The sequence below is a fragment of the Schistocerca gregaria genome, chromosome 3, assembly GCF_023897955.1.
Source record: "Schistocerca gregaria isolate iqSchGreg1 chromosome 3, iqSchGreg1.2, whole genome shotgun sequence".
NCBI classification, from domain to species: Eukaryota; Metazoa; Arthropoda; class Insecta; order Orthoptera; family Acrididae; genus Schistocerca; species Schistocerca gregaria.
In genome coordinates, this window is record NC_064922.1 from 61126489 (window position 1) to 61154353 (window position 27865).

The window sequence follows — 27865 nt, forward strand, 5'->3', positions numbered from 1 at the left end:
AAGGACGAAGTACCCAAGAGTACCGCTAGGCCGCGCCTCTTTAGCTCAGTGGTAGAGCACTGGTCTAATAAACCAGGGGTCGTAAGTTCCATCCTCACAGGAGAAAGATGAATTTTGGAAATCAGTTGCGCGTCGTGGCCGTATAGCAAACAGTACCTGTGATGACGAACAATTAGCGACAGGCGTTTTTTTAAGAATCACTCTCAGATGCGATTAAGGCGAATGGCGCAGATAAAGCATTTGCCAAAGCGGTACAGCATAAGGTGGGACGAGGCAGTCTGAATTACATTTTATAGACGTATTTCTCACATATCTCAGAGCCTCTCGCGATATTCGTCGTCGTCGTCGTCGTCGTCGCCGCCGCCGCTTCTGCAGAAGTAGCAAATGGCAATCGTAGCAAATGTGGCGAGGGACGCCCTGCCTTCGATTCCGAATGCACAAAGTGTGTGGTCTTGTTTCTCAGTCTATATTTGGTCGGTCACGTCAGAGGTTGAATGTAACGAATGGGTGGGAAAGAGCAAGGGGCAGCGGCTGTGTAGAACGAAAACACAAATCCTCAGGGGTGTGAGCGTTTCGAGATGAGTCGTATACATGTAAATGTTGGTCGTCAGTGACCGTGTGGCCTAATGGATAAGGCGTCGGGCTTCGGATCTGAAGATTACAGGTTCGAATGCTGTCACGCTTGTGTTTTTCCAGTTCTGAAAAAGAAACATAACTTTTTAATGTAGCAATTGAGCAGTACGAAACCGTCTGAATGTTGCTGTTGACCATTTTTTGCTTGGAGATGCTCTTGAGCTTGAAACACACACAACAAGACCGGTGTTAACTAGCGAAATGGTCGGCAGAGTGCCGACACAGCGAGTTTTGACTATCACTTGCACATCTAAAACAACGTCGGAAAGTAACTCGTTCGGCTTTTGAGTCACATAAAGTATGTGCGTTAATTTTGACGCCACTAGCTCTGCATGTTGTCATGCAATTTCTTTACCTCTCAGAAATGATTATGACATAAAAGTGAAGTACGTGACGAGTGTGACGTTAGGAAAACGTTAGGCATCATGGAGAGATTCTGTACGGGACCACCCAACCCAAACGAGTACTGTGTGACGTGCTACCCGGCAGGTATTCACCGAGGTAGCCGGCTAGCTCAGTCGGTAGAGCGTCAGACTCTTAATCCCAGTGTCGTGGGTTCGAGCCAGACGCTGGGCGGAACGGAATTTTGTTCCGCTGCAAGTGTAAATTACCGTTTTTCTGATTAACGAGATTTAATGGAAATAGCAACTTTAAACTTTGCCTACGTTTTTGTCAGTCGCAAGGAAGCTGTATTTGAAGGTGAAGGTGATTTTGTAGACATGTGTGAAAGACATGTTCTGAAATGCAAGTGTTGTTGTTTGGAGAGCACATCGGTTACGTGTCAGATGTGTAGTCAAGCAGTAATTTGTCGCCATAGCTGCAAATATTAGCCGGTAATATGAAGTGTTGTCAGCTAAAGTCTGATGATGCAGACGACCGTAAGGACGAAGTACCCAAGAGTATCGCTAGGCCGCGCCTCTTTAGCTCAGTGGTAGAGCACTGGTCTAACAAACCAGGGGTCGTAAGTTCCATCCTCACAGGAGAGAGATGAATTTTGGAAATCAGTTGCGCGTCGTGGCCGTATAGCAAACAGTACCTGTGATGACGAACAATTAGCGACAGGCGTTTTTTTAAGAATCACTCTCAGATGCGATTAAGGCGAATGGCGCAGATAAAGCATTTGCCAAAGCGGTACAGCATAAGGTGGGACGAGGCAGTCTGAATTACATTTTATAGACGTATTTCTCACATATCTCAGAGCCTCTCGCGATATTCGTCGTCGTCGTCGTCGTCGTCGCCGCCGCCGCTTCTGCAGAAGTAGCAAATGGCAATCGTAGCAAATGTGGCGAGGGACGCCCTGCCTTCGATTCCGAATGCACAAAGTGTGTGGTCTTGTTTCTCAGTCTATATTTGGTCGGTCACGTCAGAGGTTGAATGTAACGAATGGGTGGGAAAGAGCAAGGGGCAGCGGCTGTGTAGAACGAAAACACAAATCCTCAGGGGTGTGAGCGTTTCGAGATGAGTCGTATACATGTAAATGTTGGTCGTCAGTGACCGTGTGGCGTAATGGATAAGGCGTCGGGCTTCTGATCTGAAGATTACAGGTTCGAATGCTGTCACGCTTGTGTTTTTCCAGTTCTGAAAAAGAAACATAACGTTTTAATGTAGCAATTGAGCAGTACGAAACCGTCTGAATGTTGCTGTTGACCATTTTTTGCTTGGAGATGCACTTGAGCTTGAAACACACACAACAAGACCGGTGTTAACTAGCGAAATGGTCGGCAGAGTGCCGACACAGCGAGTTTTGACTATCACTTGCACATCTAAAACAACGTCGGAAAGTAACTCGTTCGGCTTTTGAGTCACATAAAGTATGTGCGTTAATTTTGACGCCACTAGCTCTGCATGTTGTCATGCAATTTCTTTACCTCTCAGAAATGATTATGACATAAAAGTGAAGTACGTGACGAGTGTGACGTTAGGAAAACGTTAGGCATCATGGAGAGATTCTGTACGGGACCACCCAACCCAAACGAGTACTGTGTGACGTGCTACCCGGCAGGTATTCACCGAGGTAGCCGGCTAGCTCAGTCGGTAGAGCGTCAGACTCTTATTCCCAGGGTCGTGGGTTCGAGCCAGACGCTGGGCGGAACGGAATTTTGTTCCGCTGCAAGTGTAAATTACCGTTTTTCTGATTAACGAGATTTAATGGAAATAGCAACTTTAAACTTTGCCTACGTCTCTGTCAGTCGCAAGGAAGCTGTATTTGAAGGTGAAGGTGATTTTGTAGACATGTGTGAAAGACATGTTCTGAAATGCAAGTGTTGTTGTTTGGAGAGCACATCGGTTACGTGTCAGATGTGTAGTCAAGCAGTAATTTGTCGCCATACCTGCAAATATTAGCCGGTAATATGAAGTGTTGTCAGCTAAAGTCTGATGATGCAGACGACCGTAAGGACGAAGTACCCAAGAGTACCGCTAGGCCGCGCCTCTTTAGCTCAGTGGTAGAGCACTGGTCTAATAAACCAGGGGTCGTAAGTTCCATCCTCACAGGAGAAAGATGAATTTTGGAAATCAGTTGCGCGTCGTGGCCGTATAGCAAACAGTACCTGTGATGACGAACAATTAGCGACAGGCGTTTTTTTAAGAATCACTCTCAGATGCGATTAAGGCGAATGGCGCAGATAAAGCATTTGCCAAAGCGGTACAGCATAAGGTGGGACGAGGCAGTCTGAATTACATTTTATAGACGTATTTCTCACATATCTCAGAGCCTCTCGCGATATTCGTCGTCGTCGTCGTCGTCGTCGCCGCCGCCGCTTCTGCAGAAGTAGCAAATGGCAATCGTAGCAAATGTGGCGAGGGACGCCCTGCCTTCGATTCCGAATGCACAAAGTGTGTGGTCTTGTTTCTCAGTCTATATTTGGTCGGTCACGTCAGAGGTTGAATGTAACGAATGGGTGGGAAAGAGCAAGGGGCAGCGGCTGTGTAGAACGAAAACACAAATCCTCAGGGGTGTGAGCGTTTCGAGATGAGTCGTATACATGTAAATGTTGGTCGTCAGTGACCGTGTGGCGTAATGGATAAGGCGTCGGGCTTCTGATCTGAAGATTACAGGTTCGAATGCTGTCACGCTTGTGTTTTTCCAGTTCTGAAAAAGAAACATAACGTTTTAATGTAGCAATTGAGCAGTACGAAACCGTCTGAATGTTGCTGTTGACCATTTTTTGCTTGGAGATGCTCTTGAGCTTGAAACACACACAACAAGACCGGTGTTAACTAGCGAAATGGTCGGCAGAGTGCCGACACAGCGAGTTTTGACTATCACTTGCACATCTAAAACAACGTCGGAAAGTAACTCGTTCGGCTTTTGAGTCACATAAAGTATGTGCGTTAATTTTGACGCCACTAGCTCTGCATGTTGTCATGCAATTTCTTTACCTCTCAGAAATGATTATGACATAAAAGTGAAGTACGTGACGAGTGTGACGTTAGGAAAACGTTAGGCATCATGGAGAGATTCTGTACGGGACCACCCAACCCAAACGAGTACTGTGTGACGTGCTACCCGGCAGGTATTCACCGAGGTAGCCGGCTAGCTCAGTCGGTAGAGCGTCAGACTCTTATTCCCAGGGTCGTGGGTTCGAGCCAGACGCTGGGCGGAACGGAATTTTGTTCCGCTGCAAGTGTAAATTACCGTTTTTCTGATTAACGAGATTTAATGGAAATAGCAACTTTAAACTTTGCCTACGTCTCTGTCAGTCGCAAGGAAGCTGTATTTGAAGGTGAAGGTGATTTTGTAGACATGTGTGAAAGACATGTTCTGAAATGCAAGTGTTGTTGTTTGGAGAGCACATCGGTTACGTGTCAGATGTGTAGTCAAGCAGTAATTTGTCGCCATACCTGCAAATATTAGCCGGTAATATGAAGTGTTGTCAGCTAAAGTCTGATGATGCAGACGACCGTAAGGACGAAGTACCCAAGAGTACCGCTAGGCCGCGCCTCTTTAGCTCAGTGGTAGAGCACTGGTCTAATAAACCAGGGGTCGTAAGTTCCATCCTCACAGGAGAAAGATGAATTTTGGAAATCAGTTGCGCGTCGTGGCCGTATAGCAAACAGTACCTGTGATGACGAACAATTAGCGACAGGCGTTTTTTTAAGAATCACTCTCAGATGCGATTAAGGCGAATGGCGCAGATAAAGCATTTGCCAAAGCGGTACAGCATAAGGTGGGACGAGGCAGTCTGAATTACATTTTATAGACGTATTTCTCACATATCTCAGAGCCTCTCGCGATATTCGTCGTCGTCGTCGTCGTCGTCGCCGCCGCCGCTTCTGCAGAAGTAGCAAATGGCAATCGTAGCAAATGTGGCGAGGGACGCCCTGCCTTCGATTCCGAATGCACAAAGTGTGTGGTCTTGTTTCTCAGTCTATATTTGGTCGGTCACGTCAGAGGTTGAATGTAACGAATGGGTGGGAAAGAGCAAGGGGCAGCGGCTGTGTAGAACGAAAACACAAATCCTCAGGGGTGTGAGCGTTTCGAGATGAGTCGTATACATGTAAATGTTGGTCGTCAGTGACCGTGTGGCCTAATGGATAAGGCGTCGGGCTTCGGATCTGAAGATTACAGGTTCGAATGCTGTCACGCTTGTGTTTTTCCAGTTCTGAAAAAGAAACATAACGTTTTAATGTAGCAATTGAGCAGTACGAAACCGTCTGAATGTTGCTGTTGACCATTTTTTGCTTGGAGATGCTCTTGAGCTTGAAACACACACAACAAGACCGGTGTTAACTAGCGAAATGGTCGGCAGAGTGCCGACACAGCGAGTTTTGACTATCACTTGCACATCTAAAACAACGTCGGAAAGTAACTCGTTCGGCTTTTGAGTCACATAAAGTATGTGCGTTAATTTTGACGCCACTAGCTCTGCATGTTGTCATGCAATTTCTTTACCTCTCAGAAATGATTATGACATAAAAGTGAAGTACGTGACGAGTGTGACGTTAGGAAAACGTTAGGCATCATGGAGAGATTCTGTACGGGACCACCCAACCCAAACGAGTACTGTGTGACGTGCTACCCGGCAGGTATTCACCGAGGTAGCCGGCTAGCTCGGTCGGTAGAGCGTCAGACTCTTAATCCCAGGGTCGTGGGTTCGAGCCAGACGCTGGGCGGAACGGAATTTTGTTCCGCTGCAAGTGTAAATTACCGTTTTTCTGATTAACGAGATTTAATGGAAATAGCAACTTTAAACTTTGCCTACGTTTTTGTCAGTCGCAAGGAAGCTGTATTTGAAGGTGAAGGTGATTTTGTAGACATGTGTGAAAGACATGTTCTGAAATGCAAGTGTTGTTGTTTGGAGAGCACATCGGTTACGTGTCAGATGTGTAGTCAAGCAGTAATTTGTCGCCATAGCTGCAAATATTAGCCGGTAATATGAAGTGTTGTCAGCTAAAGTCTGATGATGCAGACGACCGTAAGGACGAAGTACCCAAGAGTATCGCTAGGCCGCGCCTCTTTAGCTCAGTGGTAGAGCACTGGTCTAATAAACCAGGGGTCGTAAGTTCCATCCTCACAGGAGAGAGATGAATTTTGGAAATCAGTTGCGCGTCGTGGCCGTATAGCAAACAGTACCTGTGATGACGAACAATTAGCGACAGGCGTTTTTTTAAGAATCACTCTCAGATGCGATTAAGGCGAATGGCGCAGATAAAGCATTTGCCAAAGCGGTACAGCATAAGGTGGGACGAGGCAGTCTGAATTACATTTTATAGACGTATTTCTCACATATCTCAGAGCCTCTCGCGATATTCGTCGTCGTCGTCGTCGTCGTCGTCGCCGCCGCCGCTTCTGCAGAAGTAGCAAATGGCAATCGTAGCAAATGTGGCGAGGGACGCCCTGCCTTCGATTCCGAATGCACAAAGTGTGTGGTCTTGTTTCTCAGTCTATATTTGGTCGGTCACGTCAGAGGTTGAATGTAACGAATGGGTGGGAAAGAGCAAGGGGCAGCGGCTGTGTAGAACGAAAACACAAATCCTCAGGGGTGTGAGCGTTTCGAGATGAGTCGTATACATGTAAATGTTGGTCGTCAGTGACCGTGTGGCCTAATGGATAAGGCGTCGGGCTTCTGATCTGAAGATTACAGGTTCGATTGCTGTCACGCTTGTGTTTTTCCAGTTCTGAAAAAGAAACATAACGTTTTAATGTAGCAATTGAGCAGTACGAAACCGTCTGAATGTTGCTGTTGACCATTTTTTGCTTGGAGATGCTCTTGAGCTTGAAACACACACAACAAGACCGGTGTTAACTAGCGAAATGGTCGGCAGAGTGCCGACACAGCGAGTTTAGACTATCACTTGCACATCTAAAACAACGTCGGAAAGTAACTCGTTCGGCTTTTGAGTCACATAAAGTATGTGCGTTAATTTTGACGCCACTAGCTCTGCATGTTGTCATGCAATTTCTTTACCTCTCAGAAATGATTATGACATAAAAGTGAAGTACGTGACGAGTGTGACGTTAGGAAAACATTAGGCATCATGGAGAGATTCTGTATGGGACCACCCAACCCAAACGAGTACTGTGTGACGTGCTACCCGGCAGGTATTCACCGAGGTAGCCGGCTAGCTCAGTCGGTAGAGCGTCAGACTCTTATTCCCAGGGTCGTGGGTTCGAGCCAGACGCTGGGCGGAACGGAATTTTGTTCCGCTGCAAGTGTAAATTACCGTTTTTCTGATTAACGAGATTTAATGGAAATAGCAACTTTAAACTTTGCCTACGTCTCTGTCAGTCGCAAGGAAGCTGTATTTGAAGGTGAAGGTGATTTTGTAGACATGTGTGAAAGACATGTTCTGAAATGCAAGTGTTGTTGTTTGGAGAGCACATCGGTTACGTGTCAGATGTGTAGTCAAGCAGTAATTTGTCGCCATACCTGCAAATATTAGCCGGTAATATGAAGTGTTGTCAGCTAAAGTCTGATGATGCAGACGACCGTAAGGACGAAGTACCCAAGAGTACCGCTAGGCCGCGCCTCTTTAGCTCAGTGGTAGAGCACTGGTCTAATAAACCAGGGGTCGTAAGTTCCATCCTCACAGGAGAAAGATGAATTTTGGAAATCAGTTGCGCGTCGTGGCCGTATAGCAAACAGTACCTGTGATGACGAACAATTAGCGACAGGCGTTTTTTTAAGAATCACTCTCAGATGCGATTAAGGCGAATGGCGCAGATAAAGCATTTGCCAAAGCGGTACAGCATAAGGTGGGACGAGGCAGTCTGAATTACATTTTATAGATGTATTTCTCACATATCTCAGAGCCTCTCGCGATATTCGTCGTCGTCGTCGTCGTCGTCGTCGTCGTCGTCGTCGTCGCCGCCGCCGCCGCTTCTGCAGAAGTAGCAAATGGCAATCGTAGCAAATGCGGCGAGGGACGCCCTGCCTTCGATTCCGAATGCACAAAGTGTGTGGTCTTGTTTCTCAGTCTATATTTGGTCGGTCACGTCAGAGGTTGAATGTAACGAATGGGTGGGAAAGAGCAAGGGGCAGCGGCTGTGTAGAACGAAAACACAAATCCTCAGGGGTGTGAGCGTTTCGAGATGAGTCGTATACATGTAAATGTTGGTCGTCAGTGACCGTGTGGCCTAATGGATAAGGCGTCGGACTTCGGATCTGAAGATTACAGGTTCGAATGCTGTCACGCTTGTGTTTTTCCAGTTCTGAAAAAGAAACATAACGTTTTAATGTAGCAATTGAGCAGTACGAAACCGTCTGAATGTTGCTGTTGACCATTTTTTGCTTGGAGATGCTCTTGAGCTTGAAACACACACAACAAGACCGGTGTTAACTAGCGAAATGGTCGGCAGAGTGCCGACACAGCGAGTTTTGACTATCACTTGCACATCTAAAACAACGTCGGAAAGTAACTCGTTCGGCTTTTGAGTCACATAAAGTATGTGCGTTAATTTTGACGCCACTAGCTCTGCATGTTGTCATGCAATTTCTTTACCTCTCAGAAATGATTATGACATAAAAGTGAAGTACGTGACGAGTGTGACGTTAGGAAAACGTTAGGCATCATGGAGAGATTCTGTACGGGACCACCCAACCCAAACGAGTACTGTGTGACGTGCTACCCGGCAGGTATTCACCGAGGTAGCCGGCTAGCTCAGTCGGTAGAGCGTCAGACTCTTATTCCCAGGGTCGTGGGTTCCAGCCAGACGCTGGGCGGAACGCAATTTTGTTCCGCTGCAAGTGTAAATTACCGTTTTTCTGATTAACGAGATTTAATGGAAATAGCAACTTTAAACTTTGCCTACGTCTCTGTCAGTCGCAAGGAAGCTGTATTTGAAGGTGAAGGTGATTTTGTAGACATGTGTGAAAGACATGTTCTGAAATGCAAGTGTTGTTGTTTGGAGAGCACATCGGTTACGTGTCAGATGTGTAGTCAAGCAGTAATTTGTCGCCATACCTGCAAATATTAGCCGGTAATATGAAGTGTTGTCAGCTAAAGTCTGATGATGCAGACGACCGTAAGGACGAAGTACCCAAGAGTACCGCTAGGCCGCGCCTCTTTAGCTCAGTGGTAGAGCACTGGTCTAATAAACCAGGGGTCGTAAGTTCCATCCTCACAGGAGAAAGATGAATTTTGGAAATCAGTTGCGCGTCGTGGCCGTATAGCAAACAGTACCTGTGATGACGAACAATTAGCGACAGGCGTTTTTTTAAGAATCACTCTCTGATGCGATTAAGGCGAATGGCGCAGATAAAGCATTTGCCAAAGCGGTACAGCATAAGGTGGGACGAGGCAGTCTGAATTACATTTTATAGACGTATTTCTCACATATGTCAGAGCCTCTCGCGATATTCGTCGTCGTCGTCGTCGTCGTCGTCGTCGTCGTCGTCGCCGCCGCCGCCGCTTCTGCAGAAGTAGCAAATGGCAATCGTAGCAAATGTGGCGAGGGACGCCCTGCCTTCGATTCCGAATGCACAAAGTGTGTGGTCTTGTTTCTCAGTCTATATTTGGTCGGTCACGTCAGAGGTTGAATGTAACGAATGGGTGGGAAAGAGCAAGGGGCAGCGGCTGTGTAGAACGAAAACACAAATCCTCAGGGGTGTGAGCGTTTCGAGATGAGTCGTATACATGTAAATGTTGGTCGTCAGTGACCGTGTGGCCTAATGGATAAGGCGTCGGGCTTCGGATCTGAAGATTACAGGTTCGAATGCTGTCACGCTTGTGTTTTTCCAGTTCTGAAAAAGAAACATAACGTTTTAATGTAGCAATTGAGCAGTACGAAACCGTCTGAATGTTGCTGTTGACCATTTTTTGCTTGGAGATGCTCTTGAGCTTGAAACACACACAACAAGACCGGTGTTAACTAGCGAAATGGTCGGCAGAGTGCCGACACAGCGAGTTTTGACTATCACTTGCACATCTAAAACAACGTCGGAAAGTAACTCGTTCGGCTTTTGAGTCACATAAAGTATGTGCGTTAATTTTGACGCCACTAGCTCTGCATGTTGTCATGCAATTTCTTTACCTCTCAGAAATGATTATGACATAAAAGTGAAGTACGTGACGAGTGTGACGTTAGGAAAACGTTAGGCATCATGGAGAGATTCTGTACGGGACCACCCAACCCAAACGAGTACTGTGTGACGTGCTACCCGGCAGGTATTCACCGAGGTAGCCGGCTAGCTCAGTCGGTAGAGCGTCAGACTCTTATTCCCAGGGTCGTGGGTTCGAGCCAGACGCTGGGCGGAACGGAATTTTGTTCCGCTGCAAGTGTAAATTACCGTTTTTCTGATTAACGGGATTTAATGGAAATAGCAACTTTAAACTTTGCCTACGTCTCTGTCAGTCGCAAGGAAGCTGTATTTGAAGGTGAAGGTGATTTTGTAGACATGTGTGAAAGACATGTTCTGAAATGCAAGTGTTGTTGTTTGGAGAGCACATCGGTTACGTGTCAGATGTGTAGTCAAGCAGTAATTTGTCGCCATACCTGCAAATATTAGCCGGTAATATGAAGTGTTGTCAGCTAAAGTCTGATGATGCAGACGACCGTAAGGACGAAGTACCCAAGAGTACCGCTAGGCCGCGCCTCTTTAGCTCAGTGGTAGAGCACTGGTCTAATAAACCAGGGGTCGTAAGTTCCATCCTCACAGGAGAAAGATGAATTTTGGAAATCAGTTGCGCGTCGTGGCCGTATAGCAAACAGTACCTGTGATGACGAACAATTAGCGACAGGCGTTTTTTTAAGAATCACTCTCAGATGCGATTAAGGCGAATGGCGCAGATAAAGCATTTGCCAAAGCGGTACAGCATAAGGTGGGACGAGGCAGTCTGAATTACATTTTATAGACGTATTTCTCACATATGTCAGAGCCTCTCGCGATATTCGTCGTCGTCGTCGTCGTCGTCGCCGCCGCCGCTTCTGCAGAAGTAGCAAATGGCAATCGTAGCAAATGTGGCGAGGGACGCCCTGCCTTCGATTCCGAATGCACAAAGTGTGTGGTCTTGTTTCTCAGTCTATATTTGGTCGGTCACGTCAGAGGTTGAATGTAACGAATGGGTGGGAAAGAGCAAGGGGCAGCGGCTGTGTAGAACGAAAACACAAATCCTCAGGGGTGTGAGCGTTTCGAGATGAGTCGTATACATGTAAATGTTGGTCGTCAGTGACCGTGTGGCCTAATGGATAAGGCGTCGGGCTTCTGATCTGAAGATTACAGGTTCGAATGCTGTCACGCTTGTGTTTTTCCAGTTCTGAAAAAGAAACATAACGTTTTAATGTAGCAATTGAGCAGTACGAAACCGTCTGAATGTTGCTGTTGACCATTTTTTGCTTGGAGATGCTCTTGAGCTTGAAACACACACAACAAGACCGGTGTTAACTAGCGAAATGGTCGGCAGAGTGCCGACACAGCGAGTTTTGACTATCACTTGCACATCTAAAACAACGTCGGAAAGTAACTCGTTCGGCTTTTGAGTCACATAAAGTATGTGCGTTAATTTTGACGCCACTAGCTCTGCATGTTGTCATGCAATTTCTTTACCTCTCAGAAATGATTATGACATAAAAGTGAAGTACGTGACGAGTGTGACGTTAGGAAAACGTTAGGCATCATGGAGAGATTCTGTACGGGACCACCCAACCCAAACGAGTACTGTGTGACGTGCTACCCGGCAGGTATTCACCGAGGTAGCCGGCTAGCTCAGTCGGTAGAGCGTCAGACTCTTAATCCCAGGGTCGTGGGTTCGAGCCAGACGCTGGGCGGAACGGAATTTTGTTCCGCTGCAAGTGTAAATTACCGTTTTTCTGATTAACGAGATTTAATGGAAATAGCAACTTTAAACTTTGCCTACGTTTTTGTCAGTCGCAAGGAAGCTGTATTTGAAGGTGAAGGTGATTTTGTAGACATGTGTGAAAGACATGTTCTGAAATGCAAGTGTTGTTGTTTGGAGAGCACATCGGTTACGTGTCAGATGTGTAGTCAAGCAGTAATTTGTCGCCATAGCTGCAAATATTAGCCGGTAATATGAAGTGTTGTCAGCTAAAGTCTGATGATGCAGACGACCGTAAGGACGAAGTACCCAAGAGTATCGCTAGGCCGCGCCTCTTTAGCTCAGTGGTAGAGCACTGGTCTAATAAACCAGGGGTCGTAAGTTCCATCCTCACAGGAGAGAGATGAATTTTGGAAATCAGTTGCGCGTCGTGGCCGTATAGCAAACAGTACCTGTGATGACGAACAATTAGCGACAGGCGTTTTTTTAAGAATCACTCTCAGATGCGATTAAGGCGAATGGCGCAGATAAAGCATTTGCCAAAGCGGTACAGCATAAGGTGGGACGAGGCAGTCTGAATTACATTTTATAGACGTATTTCTCACATATCTCAGAGCCTCTCGCGATATTCGTCGTCGTCGTCGTCGTCGTCGCCGCCGCCGCTTCTGCAGAAGTAGCAAATGGCAATCGTAGCAAATGTGGCGAGGGACGCCCTGCCTTCGATTCCGAATGCACAAAGTGTGTGGTCTTGTTTCTCAGTCTATATTTGGTCGGTCACGTCAGAGGTTGAATGTAACGAATGGGTGGGAAAGAGCAAGGGGCAGCGGCTGTGTAGAACGAAAACACAAATCCTCAGGGGTGTGAGCGTTTCGAGATGAGTCGTATACATGTAAATGTTGGTCGTCAGTGACCGTGTGGCCTAATGGATAAGGCGTCGGGCTTCTGATCTGAAGATTACAGGTTCGAATGCTGTCACGCTTGTGTTTTTCCAGTTCTGAAAAAGAAACATAACGTTTTAATGTAGCAATTGAGCAGTACGAAACCGTCTGAATGTTGCTGTTGACCATTTTTTGCTTGGAGATGCTCTTGAGCTTGAAACACACACAACAAGACCGGTGTTAACTAGCGAAATGGTCGGCAGAGTGCCGACACAGCGAGTTTTGACTATCACTTGCACATCTAAAACAACGTCGGAAAGTAACTCGTTCGGCTTTTGAGTCACATAAAGTATGTGCGTTAATTTTGACGCCACTAGCTCTGCATGTTGTCATGCAATTTCTTTACCTCTCAGAAATGATTATGACATAAAAGTGAAGTACGTGACGAGTGTGACGTTAGGAAAACATTAGGCATCATGGGGAGATTCTGTATGGGACCACCCAACCCAAACGAGTACTGTGTGACGTGTTACCCGGCAGGTATTCACCGAGGTAGCCGGCTAGCTCAGTCGGTAGAGCGTCAGACTCTTAATCTCAGGGTCGTGGGTTCGAGCCAGACGCTGGGCGGAATGGAATTTTGTTCCGCTGCAAGTGTAAATTACCGTTTTTCTGATTAACGAGATTTAATGGAAATAGCAACTTTAAACTTTGCCTACGTCTCTGTCAGTCGCAAGGAAGCTGTATTTGAAGGTGAAGGTAATTTTGTAGACATGTGTGAAAGACATGTTCTGAAATGCAAGTGTTGTTGTTTGGAGAGCACATCGGTTACGTGTCAGATGTGTAGTCAAGCAGTAATTTGTCGCCATAGCTGCAAATATTAGCCGGTAATATGAAGTGTTGTCAGCTAAAGTCTGATGATGCAGACGACCGTAAGGACGAAGTACCCAAGAGCACCGCTAGGCCGCGCCTCTTAAGCTCAGTGGTAGAGCACTGGTCTAATAAACCAGGGGTCGTAAGTTCCATCCTCACAGGAGAAAGATGAATTTTGGAAATCAGTTGCGCGTCGTGGCCGTATAGCAAACAGTACCTGTGATGACGAACAATTAGCGACAGGCGTTTTTTTAAGAATCACTCTCAGATGCGATTAAGGCGAATGGCGCAGATAAAGCATTTGCCAAAGCGGTACAGCATAAGGTGGGACGAGGCAGTCTGAATTACATTTTATAGATGTATTTCTCACATATCTCAGAGCCTCTCGCGATATTCGTCGTCGTCGTCGTCGTCGTCGTCGTCGCCGCCGCCGCCGCTTCTGCAGAAGTAGCAAATGGCAATCGTAGCAAATGCGGCGAGGGACGCCCTGCCTTCGATTCCGAATGCACAAAGTGTGTGGTCTTGTTTCTCAGTCTATATTTGGTCGGTCACGTCAGAGGTTGAATGTAACGAATGGGTGGGAAAGAGCAAGGGGCAGCGGCTGTGTAGAACGAAAACACAAATCCTCAGGGGTGTGAGCGTTTCGAGATAAGTCGTATACATGTAAATGTTGGTCGTCAGTGACCGTGTGGCCTAATGGATAAGGCGTCGGACTTCGGATCTGAAGATTACAGGTTCGAATGCTGTCACGCTTGTGTTTTTCCAGTTCTGAAAAAGAAACATAACGTTTTAATGTAGCAATTGAGCAGTACGAAACCGTCTGAATGTTGCTGTTGACCATTTTTTGCTTGGAGATGCTCTTGAGCTTGAAACACACACAACAAGACCGGTGTTAACTAGCGAAATGGTCGGCAGAGTGCCGACACAGCGAGTTTTGACTATCACTTGCACATCTAAAACAACGTCGGAAAGTAACTCGTTCGGCTTTTGAGTCACATAAAGTATGTGCGTTAATTTTGACGCCACTAGCTCTGCATGTTGTCATGCAATTTCTTTACCTCTCAGAAATGATTATGACATAAAAGTGAAGTACGTGACGAGTGTGACGTTAGGAAAACGTTAGGCATCATGGAGAGATTCTGTACGGGACCACCCAACCCAAACGAGTACTGTGTGACGTGCTACCCGGCAGGTATTCACCGAGGTAGCCGGCTAGCTCAGTCGGTAGAGCGTCAGACTCTTATTCCCAGGGTCGTGGGTTCGAGCCAGACGCTGGGCGGAACGGAATTTTGTTCCGCTGCAAGTGTAAATTACCGTTTTTCTGATTAACGAGATTTAATGGAAATAGCAACTTTAAACTTTGCCTACGTCTCTGTCAGTCGCAAGGAAGCTGTATTTGAAGGTGAAGGTGATTTTGTAGACATGTGTGAAAGACATGTTCTGAAATGCAAGTGTTGTTGTTTGGAGAGCACATCGGTTACGTGTCAGATGTGTAGTCAAGCAGTAATTTGTCGCCATAGCTGCAAATATTAGCCGGTAATATGAAGTGTTGTCAGCTAAAGTCTGATGATGCAGACGACCGTAAGGACGAAGTACCCAAGAGTACCGCTAGGCCGCGCCTCTTTAGCTCAGTGGTAGAGCACTGGTCTAATAAACCAGGGGTCGTAAGTTCCATCCTCACAGGAGAAAGATGAATTTTGGAAATCAGTTGCGCGTCGTGGCCGTATAGCAAACAGTACCTGTGATGACGAACAATTAGCGACAGGCGTTTTTTTAAGAAACACTCTCAGATGCGATTAAGGCGAATGGCGCAGATAAAGCATTTGCCAAAGCGGTACAGCATAAGGTGGGACGAGGCAGTCTGAATTACATTTTATAGATGTATTTCTCACATATCTCAGAGCCTCTCGCGATATTCGTCGTCGTCGTCGTCGTCGTCGTCGTCGTCGTCGCCGCCGCCGCCGCTTCTGCAGAAGTAGCAAATGGCAATCGTAGCAAATGCGGCGAGGGACGCCCTGCCTTCGATTCCGAATGCACAAAGTGTGTGGTCTTGTTTCTCAGTCTATATTTGGTCGGTCACGTCAGAGGTTGAATGTAACGAATGGGTGGGAAAGAGCAAGGGGCAGCGGCTGTGTAGAACGAAAACACAAATCCTCAGGGGTGTGAGCGTTTCGAGATGAGTCGTATACATGTAAATGTTGGTCGTCAGTGACCGTGTGGCCTAATGGATAAGGCGTCGGACTTCGGATCTGAAGATTACAGGTTCGAATGCTGTCACGCTTGTGTTTTTCCAGTTCTGAAAAAGAAACATAACGTTTTAATGTAGCAATTGAGCAGTACGAAACCGTCTGAATGTTGCTGTTGACCATTTTTTGCTTGGAGATGCTCTTGAGCTTGAAACACACACAACAAGACCGGTGTTAACTAGCGAAATGGTCGGCAGAGTGCCGACACAGCGAGTTTTGACTATCACTTGCACATCTAAAACAACGTCGGAAAGTAACTCGTTCGGCTTTTGAGTCACATAAAGTATGTGCGTTAATTTTGACGCCACTAGCTCTGCATGTTGTCATGCAATTTCTTTACCTCTCAGAAATGATTATGACATAAAAGTGAAGTACGTGACGAGTGTGACGTTAGGAAAACGTTAGGCATCATGGAGAGATTCTGTACGGGACCACCCAACCCAAACGAGTACTGTGTGACGTGCTACCCGGCAGGTATTCACCGAGGTAGCCGGCTAGCTCAGTCGGTAGAGCGTCAGACTCTTATTCCCAGGGTCGTGGGTTCGAGCCAGACGCTGGGCGGAACGGAATTTTGTTCCGCTGCAAGTGTAAATTACCGTTTTTCTGATTAACGAGATTTAATGGAAATAGCAACTTTAAACTTTGCCTACGTCTCTGTCAGTCGCAAGGAAGCTGTATTTGAAGGTGAAGGTGATTTTGTAGACATGTGTGAAAGACATGTTCTGAAATGCAAGTGTTGTTGTTTGGAGAGCACATCGGTTACGTGTCAGATGTGTAGTCAAGCAGTAATTTGTCGCCATAGCTGCAAATATTAGCCGGTAATATGAAGTGTTGTCAGCTAAAGTCTGATGATGCAGACGACCGTAAGGACGAAGTACCCAAGAGTACCGCTAGGCCGCGCCTCTTTAGCTCAGTGGTAGAGCACTGGTCTAATAAACCAGGGGTCGTAAGTTCCATCCTCACAGGAGAAAGATGAATTTTGGAAATCAGTTGCGCGTCGTGGCCGTATAGCAAACAGTACCTGTGATGACGAACAATTAGCGACAGGCGTTTTTTTAAGAATCACTCTCAGATGCGATTAAGGCGAATGGCGCAGATAAAGCATTTGCCAAAGCGGTACAGCATAAGGTGGGACGAGGCAGTCTGAATTACATTTTATAGACGTATTTCTCACATATCTCAGAGCCTCTCGCGATATTCGTCGTCGTCGTCGTCGTCGTCGTCGTCGTCGTCGTCGCCGCCGCCGCTTCTGCAGAAGTAGCAAATGGCAATCGTAGCAAATGTGGCGAGGGACGCCCTGCCTTCGATTCCGAATGCACAAAGTGTGTGGTCTTGTTTCTCAGTCTATATTTGGTCGGTCACGTCAGAGGTTGAATGTAACGAATGGGTGGGAAAGAGCAAGGGGCAGCGGCTGTGTAGAACGAAAACACAAATCCTCAGGGGTGTGAGCGTTTCGAGATGAGTCGTATACATGTAAATGTTGGTCGTCAGTGACCGTGTGGCCTAATGGATAAGGCGTCGGGCTTCTGATCTGAAGATTACAGGTTCGAATGCTGTCACGCTTGTGTTTTTCCAGTTCTGAAAAAGAAACATAACGTTTTAATGTAGCAATTGAGCAGTACGAAACCGTCTGAATGTTGCTGTTGACCATTTTTTGCTTGGAGATGCTCTTGAGCTTGAAACACACACAACAAGACCGGTGTTAACTAGCGAAATGGTCGGCAGAGTGCCGACACAGCGAGTTTTGACTATCACTTGCACATCTAAAACAACGTCGGAAAGTAACTCGTTCGGCTTTTGAGTCACATAAAGTATGTGCGTTAATTTTGACGCCACTAGCTCTGCATGTTGTCATGCAATTTCTTTACCTCTCAGAAATGATTATGACATAAAAGTGAAGTACGTGACGAGTGTGACGTTAGGAAAACGTTAGGCATCATGGAGAGATTCTGTACGGGACCACCCAACCCAAACGAGTACTGTGTGACGTGCTACCCGGCAGGTATTCACCGAGGTAGCCGGCTAGCTCAGTCGGTAGAGCGTCAGACTCTTATTCCCAGGGTCGTGGGTTCCAGCCAGACGCTGGGCGGAACGGAATTTTGTTCCGCTGCAAGTGTAAATTACCGTTTTTCTGATTAACGAGATTTAATGGAAATAGCAACTTTAAACTTTGCCTACGTCTCTGTCAGTCGCAAGGAAGCTGTATTTGAAGGTGAAGGTGATTTTGTAGACATGTGTGAAAGACATGTTCTGAAATGCAAGTGTTGTTGTTTGGAGAGCACATCGGTTACGTGTCAGATGTGTAGTCAAGCAGTAATTTGTCGCCATACCTGCAAATATTAGCCGGTAATATGAAGTGTTGTCAGCTAAAGTCTGATGATGCAGACGACCGTAAGGACGAAGTACCCAAGAGTACCGCTAGGCCGCGCCTCCTTAGCTCAGTGGTAGAGCACTGGTCTAATAAACCAGGGGTCGTAAGTTCCATCCTCACAGGAGAAAGATGAATTTTGGAAATCAGTTGCGCGTCGTGGCCGTATAGCAAACAGTACCTGTGATGACGAACAATTAGCGACAGGCGTTTTTTTAAGAATCACTCTCAGATGCGATTAAGGCGAATGGCGCAGATAAAGCATTTGCCAAAGCGGTACAGCATAAGGTGGGACGAGGCAGTCTGAATTACATTTTATAGACGTATTTCTCACATATCTCAGAGCCTCTCGCGATATTCGTCGTCGTCGTCGTCGTCGTCGCCGCAGCCGCTTCTGCAGAAGTAGCAAATGGCAATCGTAGCAAATGTGGCGAGGGACGCCCTGCCTTCGATTCCGAATGCACAAAGTGTGTGGTCTTGTTTCTCAGTCTATATTTGGTCGGTCACGTCAGAGGTTGAATGTAACGAATGGGTGGGAAAGAGCAAGGGGCAGCGGCTGTGTAGAACGAAAACACAAATCCTCAGGGGTGTGAGCGTTTCGAGATGAGTCGTATACATGTAAATGTTGGTCGTCAGTGACCGTGTGGCCTAATGGATAAGGCGTCGGGCTTCTGATCTGAAGATTACAGGTTCGAATGCTGTCACGCTTGTGTTTTTCCAGTTCTGAAAAAGAAACATAACGTTTTAATGTAGCAATTGAGCAGTACGAAACCGTCTGAATGTTGCTGTTGACCATTTTTTGCTTGGAGATGCTCTTGAGCTTGAAACACACACAACAAGACCGGTGTTAACTAGCGAAATGGTCGGCAGAGTGCCGACACAGCGAGTTTTGACTATCACTTGCACATCTAAAACAACGTCGGAAAGTAACTCGTTCGGCTTTTGAGTCACATAAAGTATGTGCGTTAATTTTGACGCCACTAGCTCTGCATGTTGTCATGCAATTTCTTTACCTCTCAGAAATGATTATGACATAAAAGTGAAGTACGTGACGAGTGTGACGTTAGGAAAACATTAGGCATCATGGGGAGATTCTGTATGGGACCACCCAACCCAAACGAGTACTGTGTGACGTGCTACCCGGCAGGTATTCACCGAGGTAGCCGGCTAGCTCAGTCGGTAGAGCGTCAGACTCTTAATCTCAGGGTCTTGGGTTCGAGCCAGACGCTGGGCGGAATGGAATTTTGTTCCGCTGCAAGTGTAAATTACCGTTTTTCTGATTAACGAGATTTAATGGAAATAGCAACTTTAAACTTTGCCTACGTCTCTGTCAGTCGCAAGGAAGCTCTATTTGAAGGTGAAGGTGATTTTGTAGACATGTGTGAAAGACATGTTCTGAAATGCAAGTGTTGTTGTTTGGAGAGCACATCGGTTACGTGTCAGATGTGTAGTCAAGCAGTAATTTGTCGCCATAGCTGCAAATATTAGCCGGTAATATGAAGTGTTGTCAGCTAAAGTCTGATGATGCAGACGACCGTAAGGACGAAGTACCCAAGAGCACCGCTAGGCCGCGCCTCTTTAGCTCAGTGGTAGAGCACTGGTCTAATAAACCAGGGGTCGTAAGTTCCATCCTCACAGGAGAAAGATGAATTTTGGAAATCAGTTGCGCGTCGTGGCCGTATAGCAAACAGTACCTGTGATGACGAACAATTAGCGACAGGCGTTTTTTTAAGAATCACTCTCAGATGCGATTAAGGCGAATGGCGCAGATAAAGCATTTGCCAAAGCGGTACAGCATAAGGTGGGACGAGGCAGTCTGAATTACATTTTATAGACGTATTTCTCACATATCTCAGAGCCTCTCGCGATATTCGTCGTCGTCGTCGTCGTCGTCGTCGTGGTCGTCGCCGCCGCCGCCGCTTCTGCAGAAGTAGCAAATGGCAATCGTAGCAAATGCGGCGAGGGACGCCCTGCCTTCGATTCCGAATGCACAAAGTGTGTGGTCTTGTTTCTCAGTCTATATTTGGTCGGTCACGTCAGAGGTTGAATGTAACGAATGGGTGGGAAAGAGCAAGGGGCAGCGGCTGTGTAGAACGAAAACACAAATCCTCAGGGGTGTGAGCGTTTCGAGATGAGTCGTATACATGTAAATGTTGGTCGTCAGTGACCGTGTGGCCTAATGGATAAGGCGTCGGGCTTCGGATCTGAAGATTACAGGTTCGAATGCTGTCACGCTTGTGTTTTTCCAGTTCTGAAAAAGAAACATAACGTTTTAATGTAGCAATTGAGCAGTACGAAACCGTCTGAATGTTGCTGTTGACCATTTTTTGCTTGGAGATGCTCTTGAGCTTGAAACACACACAACAAGACCGGTGTTAACTAGCGAAATGGTCGGCAGAGTGCCGACACAGCGAGTTTTGACTATCACTTGCACATCTAAAACAACGTCGGAAAGTAACTCGTTCGGCTTTTGAGTCACATAAAGTAAGTGCGTTAATTTTGACGCCACTAGCTCTGCATGTTGTCATGCAATTTCTTTACCTCTCAGAAATGATTATGACATAAAAGTGAAGTACGTGACGAGTGTGACGTTAGGAAAACGTTAGGCATCATGGAGAGATTCTGTACGGGACCACCCAACCAAAACGAGTACTGTGTGACGTGCTACCCGGCAGGTATTCACCGAGGTAGCCGGCTAGCTCAGTCGGTAGAGCGTCAGACTCTTATTCCCAGGGTCTTGGGTTCGAGCCAGACGCTGGGCGGAAAGGAATTTTGTTCCGCTGCAAGTGTAAATTACCGTTTTTCTGATTAACGAGATTTAATGGAAATAGCAACTTTAAACTTTGCCTACGTCTCTGTCAGTCGCAAGGAAGCTGTATTTGAAGGTGAAGGTGATTTTGTAGACATGTGTGAAAGACATGTTCTGAAATGCAAGTGTTGTTGTTTGGAGAGCACATCGGTTACGTGTCAGATGTGTAGTCAAGCAGTAATTTGTCGCCATAGCTGCAAATATTAGCCGGTAATATGAAGTGTTGTCAGCTAAAGTCTGATGATGCAGACGACCGTAAGGACGAAGTACCCAAGAGTACCGCTAGGCCGCGCCTCTTTAGCTCAGTGGTAGAGCACTGGTCTAATAAACCAGGGGTCGTAAGTTCCATCCTCACAGGAGAAAGATGAATTTTGGAAATCAGTTGCGCGTCGTGGCCGTATAGCAAACAGTACCTGTGATGACGAACAATTAGCGACAGGCGTTTTTTTAAGAATCACTCTCAGATGCGATTAAGGCGAATGGCGCAGATAAAGCATTTGCCAAAGCGGTACAGCATAAGGTGGGACGAGGCAGTCTGAATTACATTTTATAGACGTATTTCTCACATATGTCAGAGCCGCTCGCGATATTCGTCGTCGTCGTCGTCGTCGTCGTCGTCGTCGCCGCCGCCGCTTCTGCAGAAGTAGCAAATGGCAATCGTAGCAAATGTGGCGAGGGACGCCCTGCCTTCGATTCCGAATGCACAAAGTGTGTGGTCTTGTTTCTCAGTCTATATTTGGTCGGTCACGTCAGAGGTTGAATGTAACGAATGGGTGGGAAAGAGCAAGGGGCAGCGGCTGTGTAGAACGAAAACACAAATCCTCAGGGGTGTGAGCGTTTCGAGATGAGTCGTATACATGTAAATGTTGGTCGTCAGTGACCGTGTGGCCTAATGGATAAGGCGTCGGGCTTCGGATCTGAAGATTACAGGTTCGAATGCTGTCACGCTTGTGTTTTTCCAGTTCTGAAAAAGAAACATAACGTTTTAATGTAGCAATTGAGCAGTACGAAACCGTCTGAATGTTGCTGTTGACCATTTTTTGCTTGGAGATGCTCTTGAGCTTGAAACACACACAACAAGACCGGTGTTAACTAGCGAAATGGTCGGCAGAGTGCCGACACAGCGAGTTTTGACTATCACTTGCACATCTAAAACAACGTCGGAAAGTAACTCGTTCGGCTTTTGAGTCACATAAAGTATGTGCGTTAATTTTGACGCCACTAGCTCTGCATGTTGTCATGCAATTTCTTTACCTCTCAGAAATGATTATGACATAAAAGTGAAGTACGTGACGAGTGTGACGTTAGGAAAACGTTAGGCATCATGGAGAGATTCTGTACGGGACCACCCAACCCAAACGAGTACTGTGTGACGTGCTACCCGGCAGGTATTCACCGAGGTAGCCGGCTAGCTCAGTCGGTAGAGCGTCAGACTCTTAATCCCAGGGTCGTGGGTTCGAGCCAGACGCTGGGCGGAACGGAATTTTGTTCCGCTGCAAGTGTAAATTACCGTTTTTCTGATTAACGAGATTTAATGGAAATAGCAACTTTAAACTTTGCCTACGTTTTTGTCAGTCGCAAGGAAGCTGTATTTGAAGGTGAAGGTGATTTTGTAGACATGTGTGAAAGACATGTTCTGAAATGCAAGTGTTGTTGTTTGGAGAGCACATCGGTAACGTGTCAGATGTGTAGTCAAGCAGTAATTTGTCGCCATAGCTGCAAATATTAGCCGGTAATATGAAGTGTTGTCAGCTAAAGTCTGATGATGCAGACGACCGTAAGGACGAAGTACCCAAGAGTACCGCTAGGCCGCGCCTCTTTAGCTCAGTGGTAGAGCACTGGTCTAATAAACCAGGGGTCGTAAGTTCCATCCTCACAGGAGAAAGATGAATTTTGGAAATCAGTTGCGCGTCGTGGCCGTATAGCAAACAGTACCTGTGATGACGAACAATTAGCGACAGGCGTTTTTTTAAGAATCACTCTCAGATGCGATTAAGGCGAATGGCGCAGATAAAGCATTTGCCAAAGCGGTACAGCATAAGGTGGGACGAGGCAGTCTGAATTACATTTTATAGACGTATTTCTCACATATCTCAGAGCCTCTCGCGATATTCGTCGTCGTCGTCGTCGTCGTCGTCGTCGTCGCCGCCGCCGCTTCTGCAGAAGTAGCAAATGGCAATCGTAGCAAATGCGGCGAGGGACGCCCTGCTTCGATTCCGAATGCACAAAGTGTGTGGTCTTGTTTCTCAGTCTATATTTGGTCGGTCACGTCAGAGGTTGAATGTAACGAATGGGTGGGAAAGAGCAAGGGGCAGTGGCTGTGTAGAACGAAAACACAAATCCTCAGGGGTGTGAGCGTTTCGAGATGAGTCGTATACATGTAAATGTTGGTCGTCAGTGACCGTGTGGCCTAATGGATAAGGCGTCGGACTTCGGATCTGAAGATTACAGGTTCGAATGCTGTCACGCTTGTGTTTTTCCAGTTCTGAAAAAGAAACATAACGTTTTAATGTAGCAATTGAGCAGTACGAAACCGTCTGAATGTTGCTGTTGACCATTTTTTGCTTGGAGATGCTCTTGAGCTTGAAACACACACAACAAGACCGGTGTTAACTAGCGAAATGGTCGGCAGAGTGCCGACACAGCGAGTTTTGACTATCACTTGCACATCTAAAACAACGTCGGAAAGTAACTCGTTCGGCTTTTGAGTCACATAAAGTATGTGCGTTAATTTTGACGCCACTAGCTCTGCATGTTGTCATGCAATTTCTTTACCTCTCAGAAATGATTATGACATAAAAGTGAAGTACGTGACGAGTGTGACGTTAGGAAAACGTTAGGCATCATGGAGAGATTCTGTACGGGACCACCCAACCAAAACGAGTACTGTGTGACGTGCTACCCGGCAGGTATTCACCGAGGTAGCCGGCTAGCTCAGTCGGTAGAGCGTCAGACTCTTATTCCCAGGGTCGTGGGTTCGAGCCAGACGCTGGGCGGAAAGGAATTTTGTTCCGCTGCAAGTGTAAATTACCGTTTTTCTGATTAACGAGATTTAATGGAAATAGCAACTTTAAACTTTGCCTACGTTTTTGTCAGTCGCAAGGAAGCTGTATTTGAAGGTGAAGGTGATTTTGTAGACATGTGTGAAAGACATGTTCTGAAATGCAAGTGTTGTTGTTTGGAGAGCACATCGGTAACGTGTCAGATGTGTAGTCAAGCAGTAATTTGTCGCCATAGCTGCAAATATTAGCCGGTAATATGAAGTGTTGTCAGCTAAAGTCTGATGATGCAGACGACCGTAAGGACGAAGTACCCAAGAGTACCGCTAGGCCGCGCCTCTTTAGCTCAGTGGTAGAGCACTGGTCTAATAAACCAGGGGTCGTAAGTTCCATCCTCACAGGAGAAAGATGAATTTTGGAAATCAGTTGCGCGTCGTGGCCGTATAGCAAACAGTACCTGTGATGACGAACAATCAGCGACAGGCGTTTTTTTAAGAATCACTCTCAGATGCGATTAAGGCGAATGGCGCAGATAAAGCATTTGCCAAAGCGGTACAGCATAAGGTGGGACGAGGCAGTCTGAATTACATTTTATAGACGTATTTCTCACATATCTCAGAGCCTCTCGCGATATTCGTCGTCGTCGTCGTCGTCGTCGTCGCCGCCGCCGCTTCTGCAGAAGTAGCAAATGGCAATCGTAGCAAATGCGGCGAGGGACGCCCTGCTTCGATTCCGAATGCACAAAGTGTGTGGTCTTGTTTCTCAGTCTATATTTGGTCGGTCACGTCAGAGGTTGAATGTAACGAATGGGTGGGAAAGAGCAAGGGGCAGTGGCTGTGTAGAACGAAAACACAAATCCTCAGGGGTGTGAGCGTTTCGAGATGAGTCGTATACATGTAAATGTTGGTCGTCAGTGACCGTGTGGCCTAATGGATAAGGCGTCGGACTTCGGATCTGAAGATTACAGGTTCGAATGCTGTCACGCTTGTGTTTTTCCAGTTCTGAAAAAGAAACATAACGTTTTAATGTAGCAATTGAGCAGTACGAAACCGTCTGAATGTTGCTGTTGACCATTTTTTGCTTGGAGATGCTCTTGAGCTTGAAACACACACAACAAGACCGGTGTTAACTAGCGAAATGGTCGGCAGAGTGCCGACACAGCGAGTTTTGACTATCACTTGCACATCTAAAACAACGTCGGAAAGTAACTCGTTCGGCTTTTGAGTCACATAAAGTATGTGCGTTAATTTTGACGCCACTAGCTCTGCATGTTGTCATGCAATTTCTTTACCTCTCAGAAATGATTATGACATAAAAGTGAAGTACGTGACGAGTGTGACGTTAGGAAAACGTTAGGCATCATGGAGAGATTCTGTACGGGACCACCCAACCAAAACGAGTACTGTGTGACGTGCTACCCGGCAGGTATTCACCGAGGTAGCCGGCTAGCTCAGTCGGTAGAGCGTCAGACTCTTATTCCCAGGGTCGTGGGTTCGAGCCAGACGCTGGGCGGAAAGGAATTTTGTTCCGCTGCAAGTGTAAATTACCGTTTTTCTGATTAACGAGATTTAATGGAAATAGCAACTTTAAACTTTGCCTACGTCTCTGTCAGTCGCAAGGAAGCTGTATTTGAAGGTGAAGGTGATTTTGTAGACATGTGTGAAAGACATGTTCTGAAATGCAAGTGTTGTTGTTTGGAGAGCACATCGGTAACGTGTCAGATGTGTAGTCAAGCAGTAATTTGTCGCCATAGCTGCAAATATTAGCCGGTAATATGAAGTGTTGTCAGCTAAAGTCTGATGATGCAGACGACCGTAAGGACGAAGTACCCAAGAGTACCGCTAGGCCGCGCCTCTTTAGCTCAGTGGTAGAGCACTGGTCTAATAAACCAGGGGTCGTAAGTTCCATCCTCACAGGAGAAAGATGAATTTTGGAAATCAGTTGCGCGTCGTGGCCGTATAGCAAACAGTACCTGTGATGACGAACAATTAGCGACAGGCGTTTTTTTAAGAATCACTCTCAGATGCGATTAAGGCGAATGGCGCAGATAAAGCATTTGCCAAAGCGGTACAGCATAAGGTGGGACGAGGCAGTCTGAATTACATTTTATAGACGTATTTCTCACATATCTCAGAGCCTCTCGCGATATTCGTCGTCGTCGTCGTCGTCGTCGTCGTCGTCGCCGCCGCCGCTTCTGCAGAAGTAGCAAATGGCAATCGTAGCAAATGCGGCGAGGGACGCCCTGCTTCGATTCCGAATGCACAAAGTGTGTGGTCTTGTTTCTCAGTCTATATTTGGTCGGTCACGTCAGAGGTTGAATGTAACGAATGGGTGGGAAAGAGCAAGGGGCAGTGGCTGTGTAGAACGAAAACACAAATCCTCAGGGGTGTGAGCGTTTCGAGATGAGTCGTATACATGTAAATGTTGGTCGTCAGTGACCGTGTGGCCTAATGGATAAGGCGTCGGACTTCGGATCTGAAGATTACAGGTTCGAATGCTGTCACGCTTGTGTTTTTCCAGTTCTGAAAAAGAAACATAACGTTTTAATGTAGCAATTGAGCAGTACGAAACCGTCTGAATGTTGCTGTTGACCATTTTTTGCTTGGAGATGCTCTTGAGCTTGAAACACACACAACAAGACCGGTGTTAACTAGCGAAATGGTCGGCAGAGTGCCGACACAGCGAGTTTTGACTATCACTTGCACATCTAAAACAACGTCGGAAAGTAACTCGTTCGGCTTTTGAGTCACATAAAGTATGTGCGTTAATTTTGACGCCACTAGCTCTGCATGTTGTCATGCAATTTCTTTACCTCTCAGAAATGATTATGACATAAAAGTGAAGTACGTGACGAGTGTGACGTTAGGAAAACGTTAGGCATCATGGAGAGATTCTGTACGGGACCACCCAACCCAAACGAGTACTGTGTGACGTGCTACCCGGCAGGTATTCACCGAGGTAGCCGGCTAGCTCAGTCGGTAGAGCGTCAGACTCTTAATCCCAGGGTCGTGGGTTCGAGCCAGACGCTGGGCGGAACGGAATTTTATTCCGCTGCAAGTGTAAATTACCGTTTTTCTGATTAACGAGATTTAATGGAAATAGCAACTTTAAACTTTGCCTACGTTTTTGTCAGTCGCAAGGAAGCTGTATTTGAAGGTGAAGGTGATTTTGTAGACATGTGTGAAAGACATGTTCTGAAATGCAAGTGTTGTTGTTTGGAGAGCACATCGGTAACGTGTCAGATGTGTAGTCAAGCAGTAATTTGTCGCCATAGCTGCAAATATTAGCCGGTAATATGAAGTGTTGTCAGCTAAAGTCTGATGATGCAGACGACCGTAAGGACGAAGTACCCAAGAGTACCGCTAGGCCGCGCCTCTTTAGCTCAGTGGTAGAGCACTGGTCTAATAAACCAGGGGTCGTAAGTTCCATCCTCACAGGAGAAAGATGAATTTTGGAAATCAGTTGCGCGTCGTGGCCGTATAGCAAACAGTACCTGTGATGACGAACAATTAGCGACAGGGGTTTTTTTTAAGAATCACTCTCAGATGCGATTAAGGCGAATGGCGCAGATAAAGCATTTGCCAAAGCGGTACAGCATAAGGTGGGACGAGGCAGTCTGAATTACATTTTATAGACGTATTTCTCACATATCTCAGAGCCTCTCGCGATATTCGTCGTCGTCGTCGTCGTCGTCGCCGCCGCCGCTTCTGCAGAAGTAGCAAATGGCAATCGTAGCAAATGCGGCGAGGGACGCCCTGCCTTCGATTCCGAATGCACAAAGTGTGTGGTCTTGTTTCTCAGTCTATATTTGGTCGGTCACGTCAGAGGTTGAATGTAACGAATGG

General features: G+C 46.5%; 1 non-coding gene across 1 annotated transcript; it reads left to right on the forward strand.

Moving 5' to 3' along the window:
• Window positions 1-18271: 18271 nt before the first annotated feature.
• On the forward strand, window positions 18272-18343 carry Trnai-aau (transfer RNA isoleucine (anticodon AAU)). Its single transcript has one exon. It is a non-coding gene; the product is annotated as a tRNA-Ile (tRNA).
• Window positions 18344-27865: the final 9522 nt, after the last annotated feature.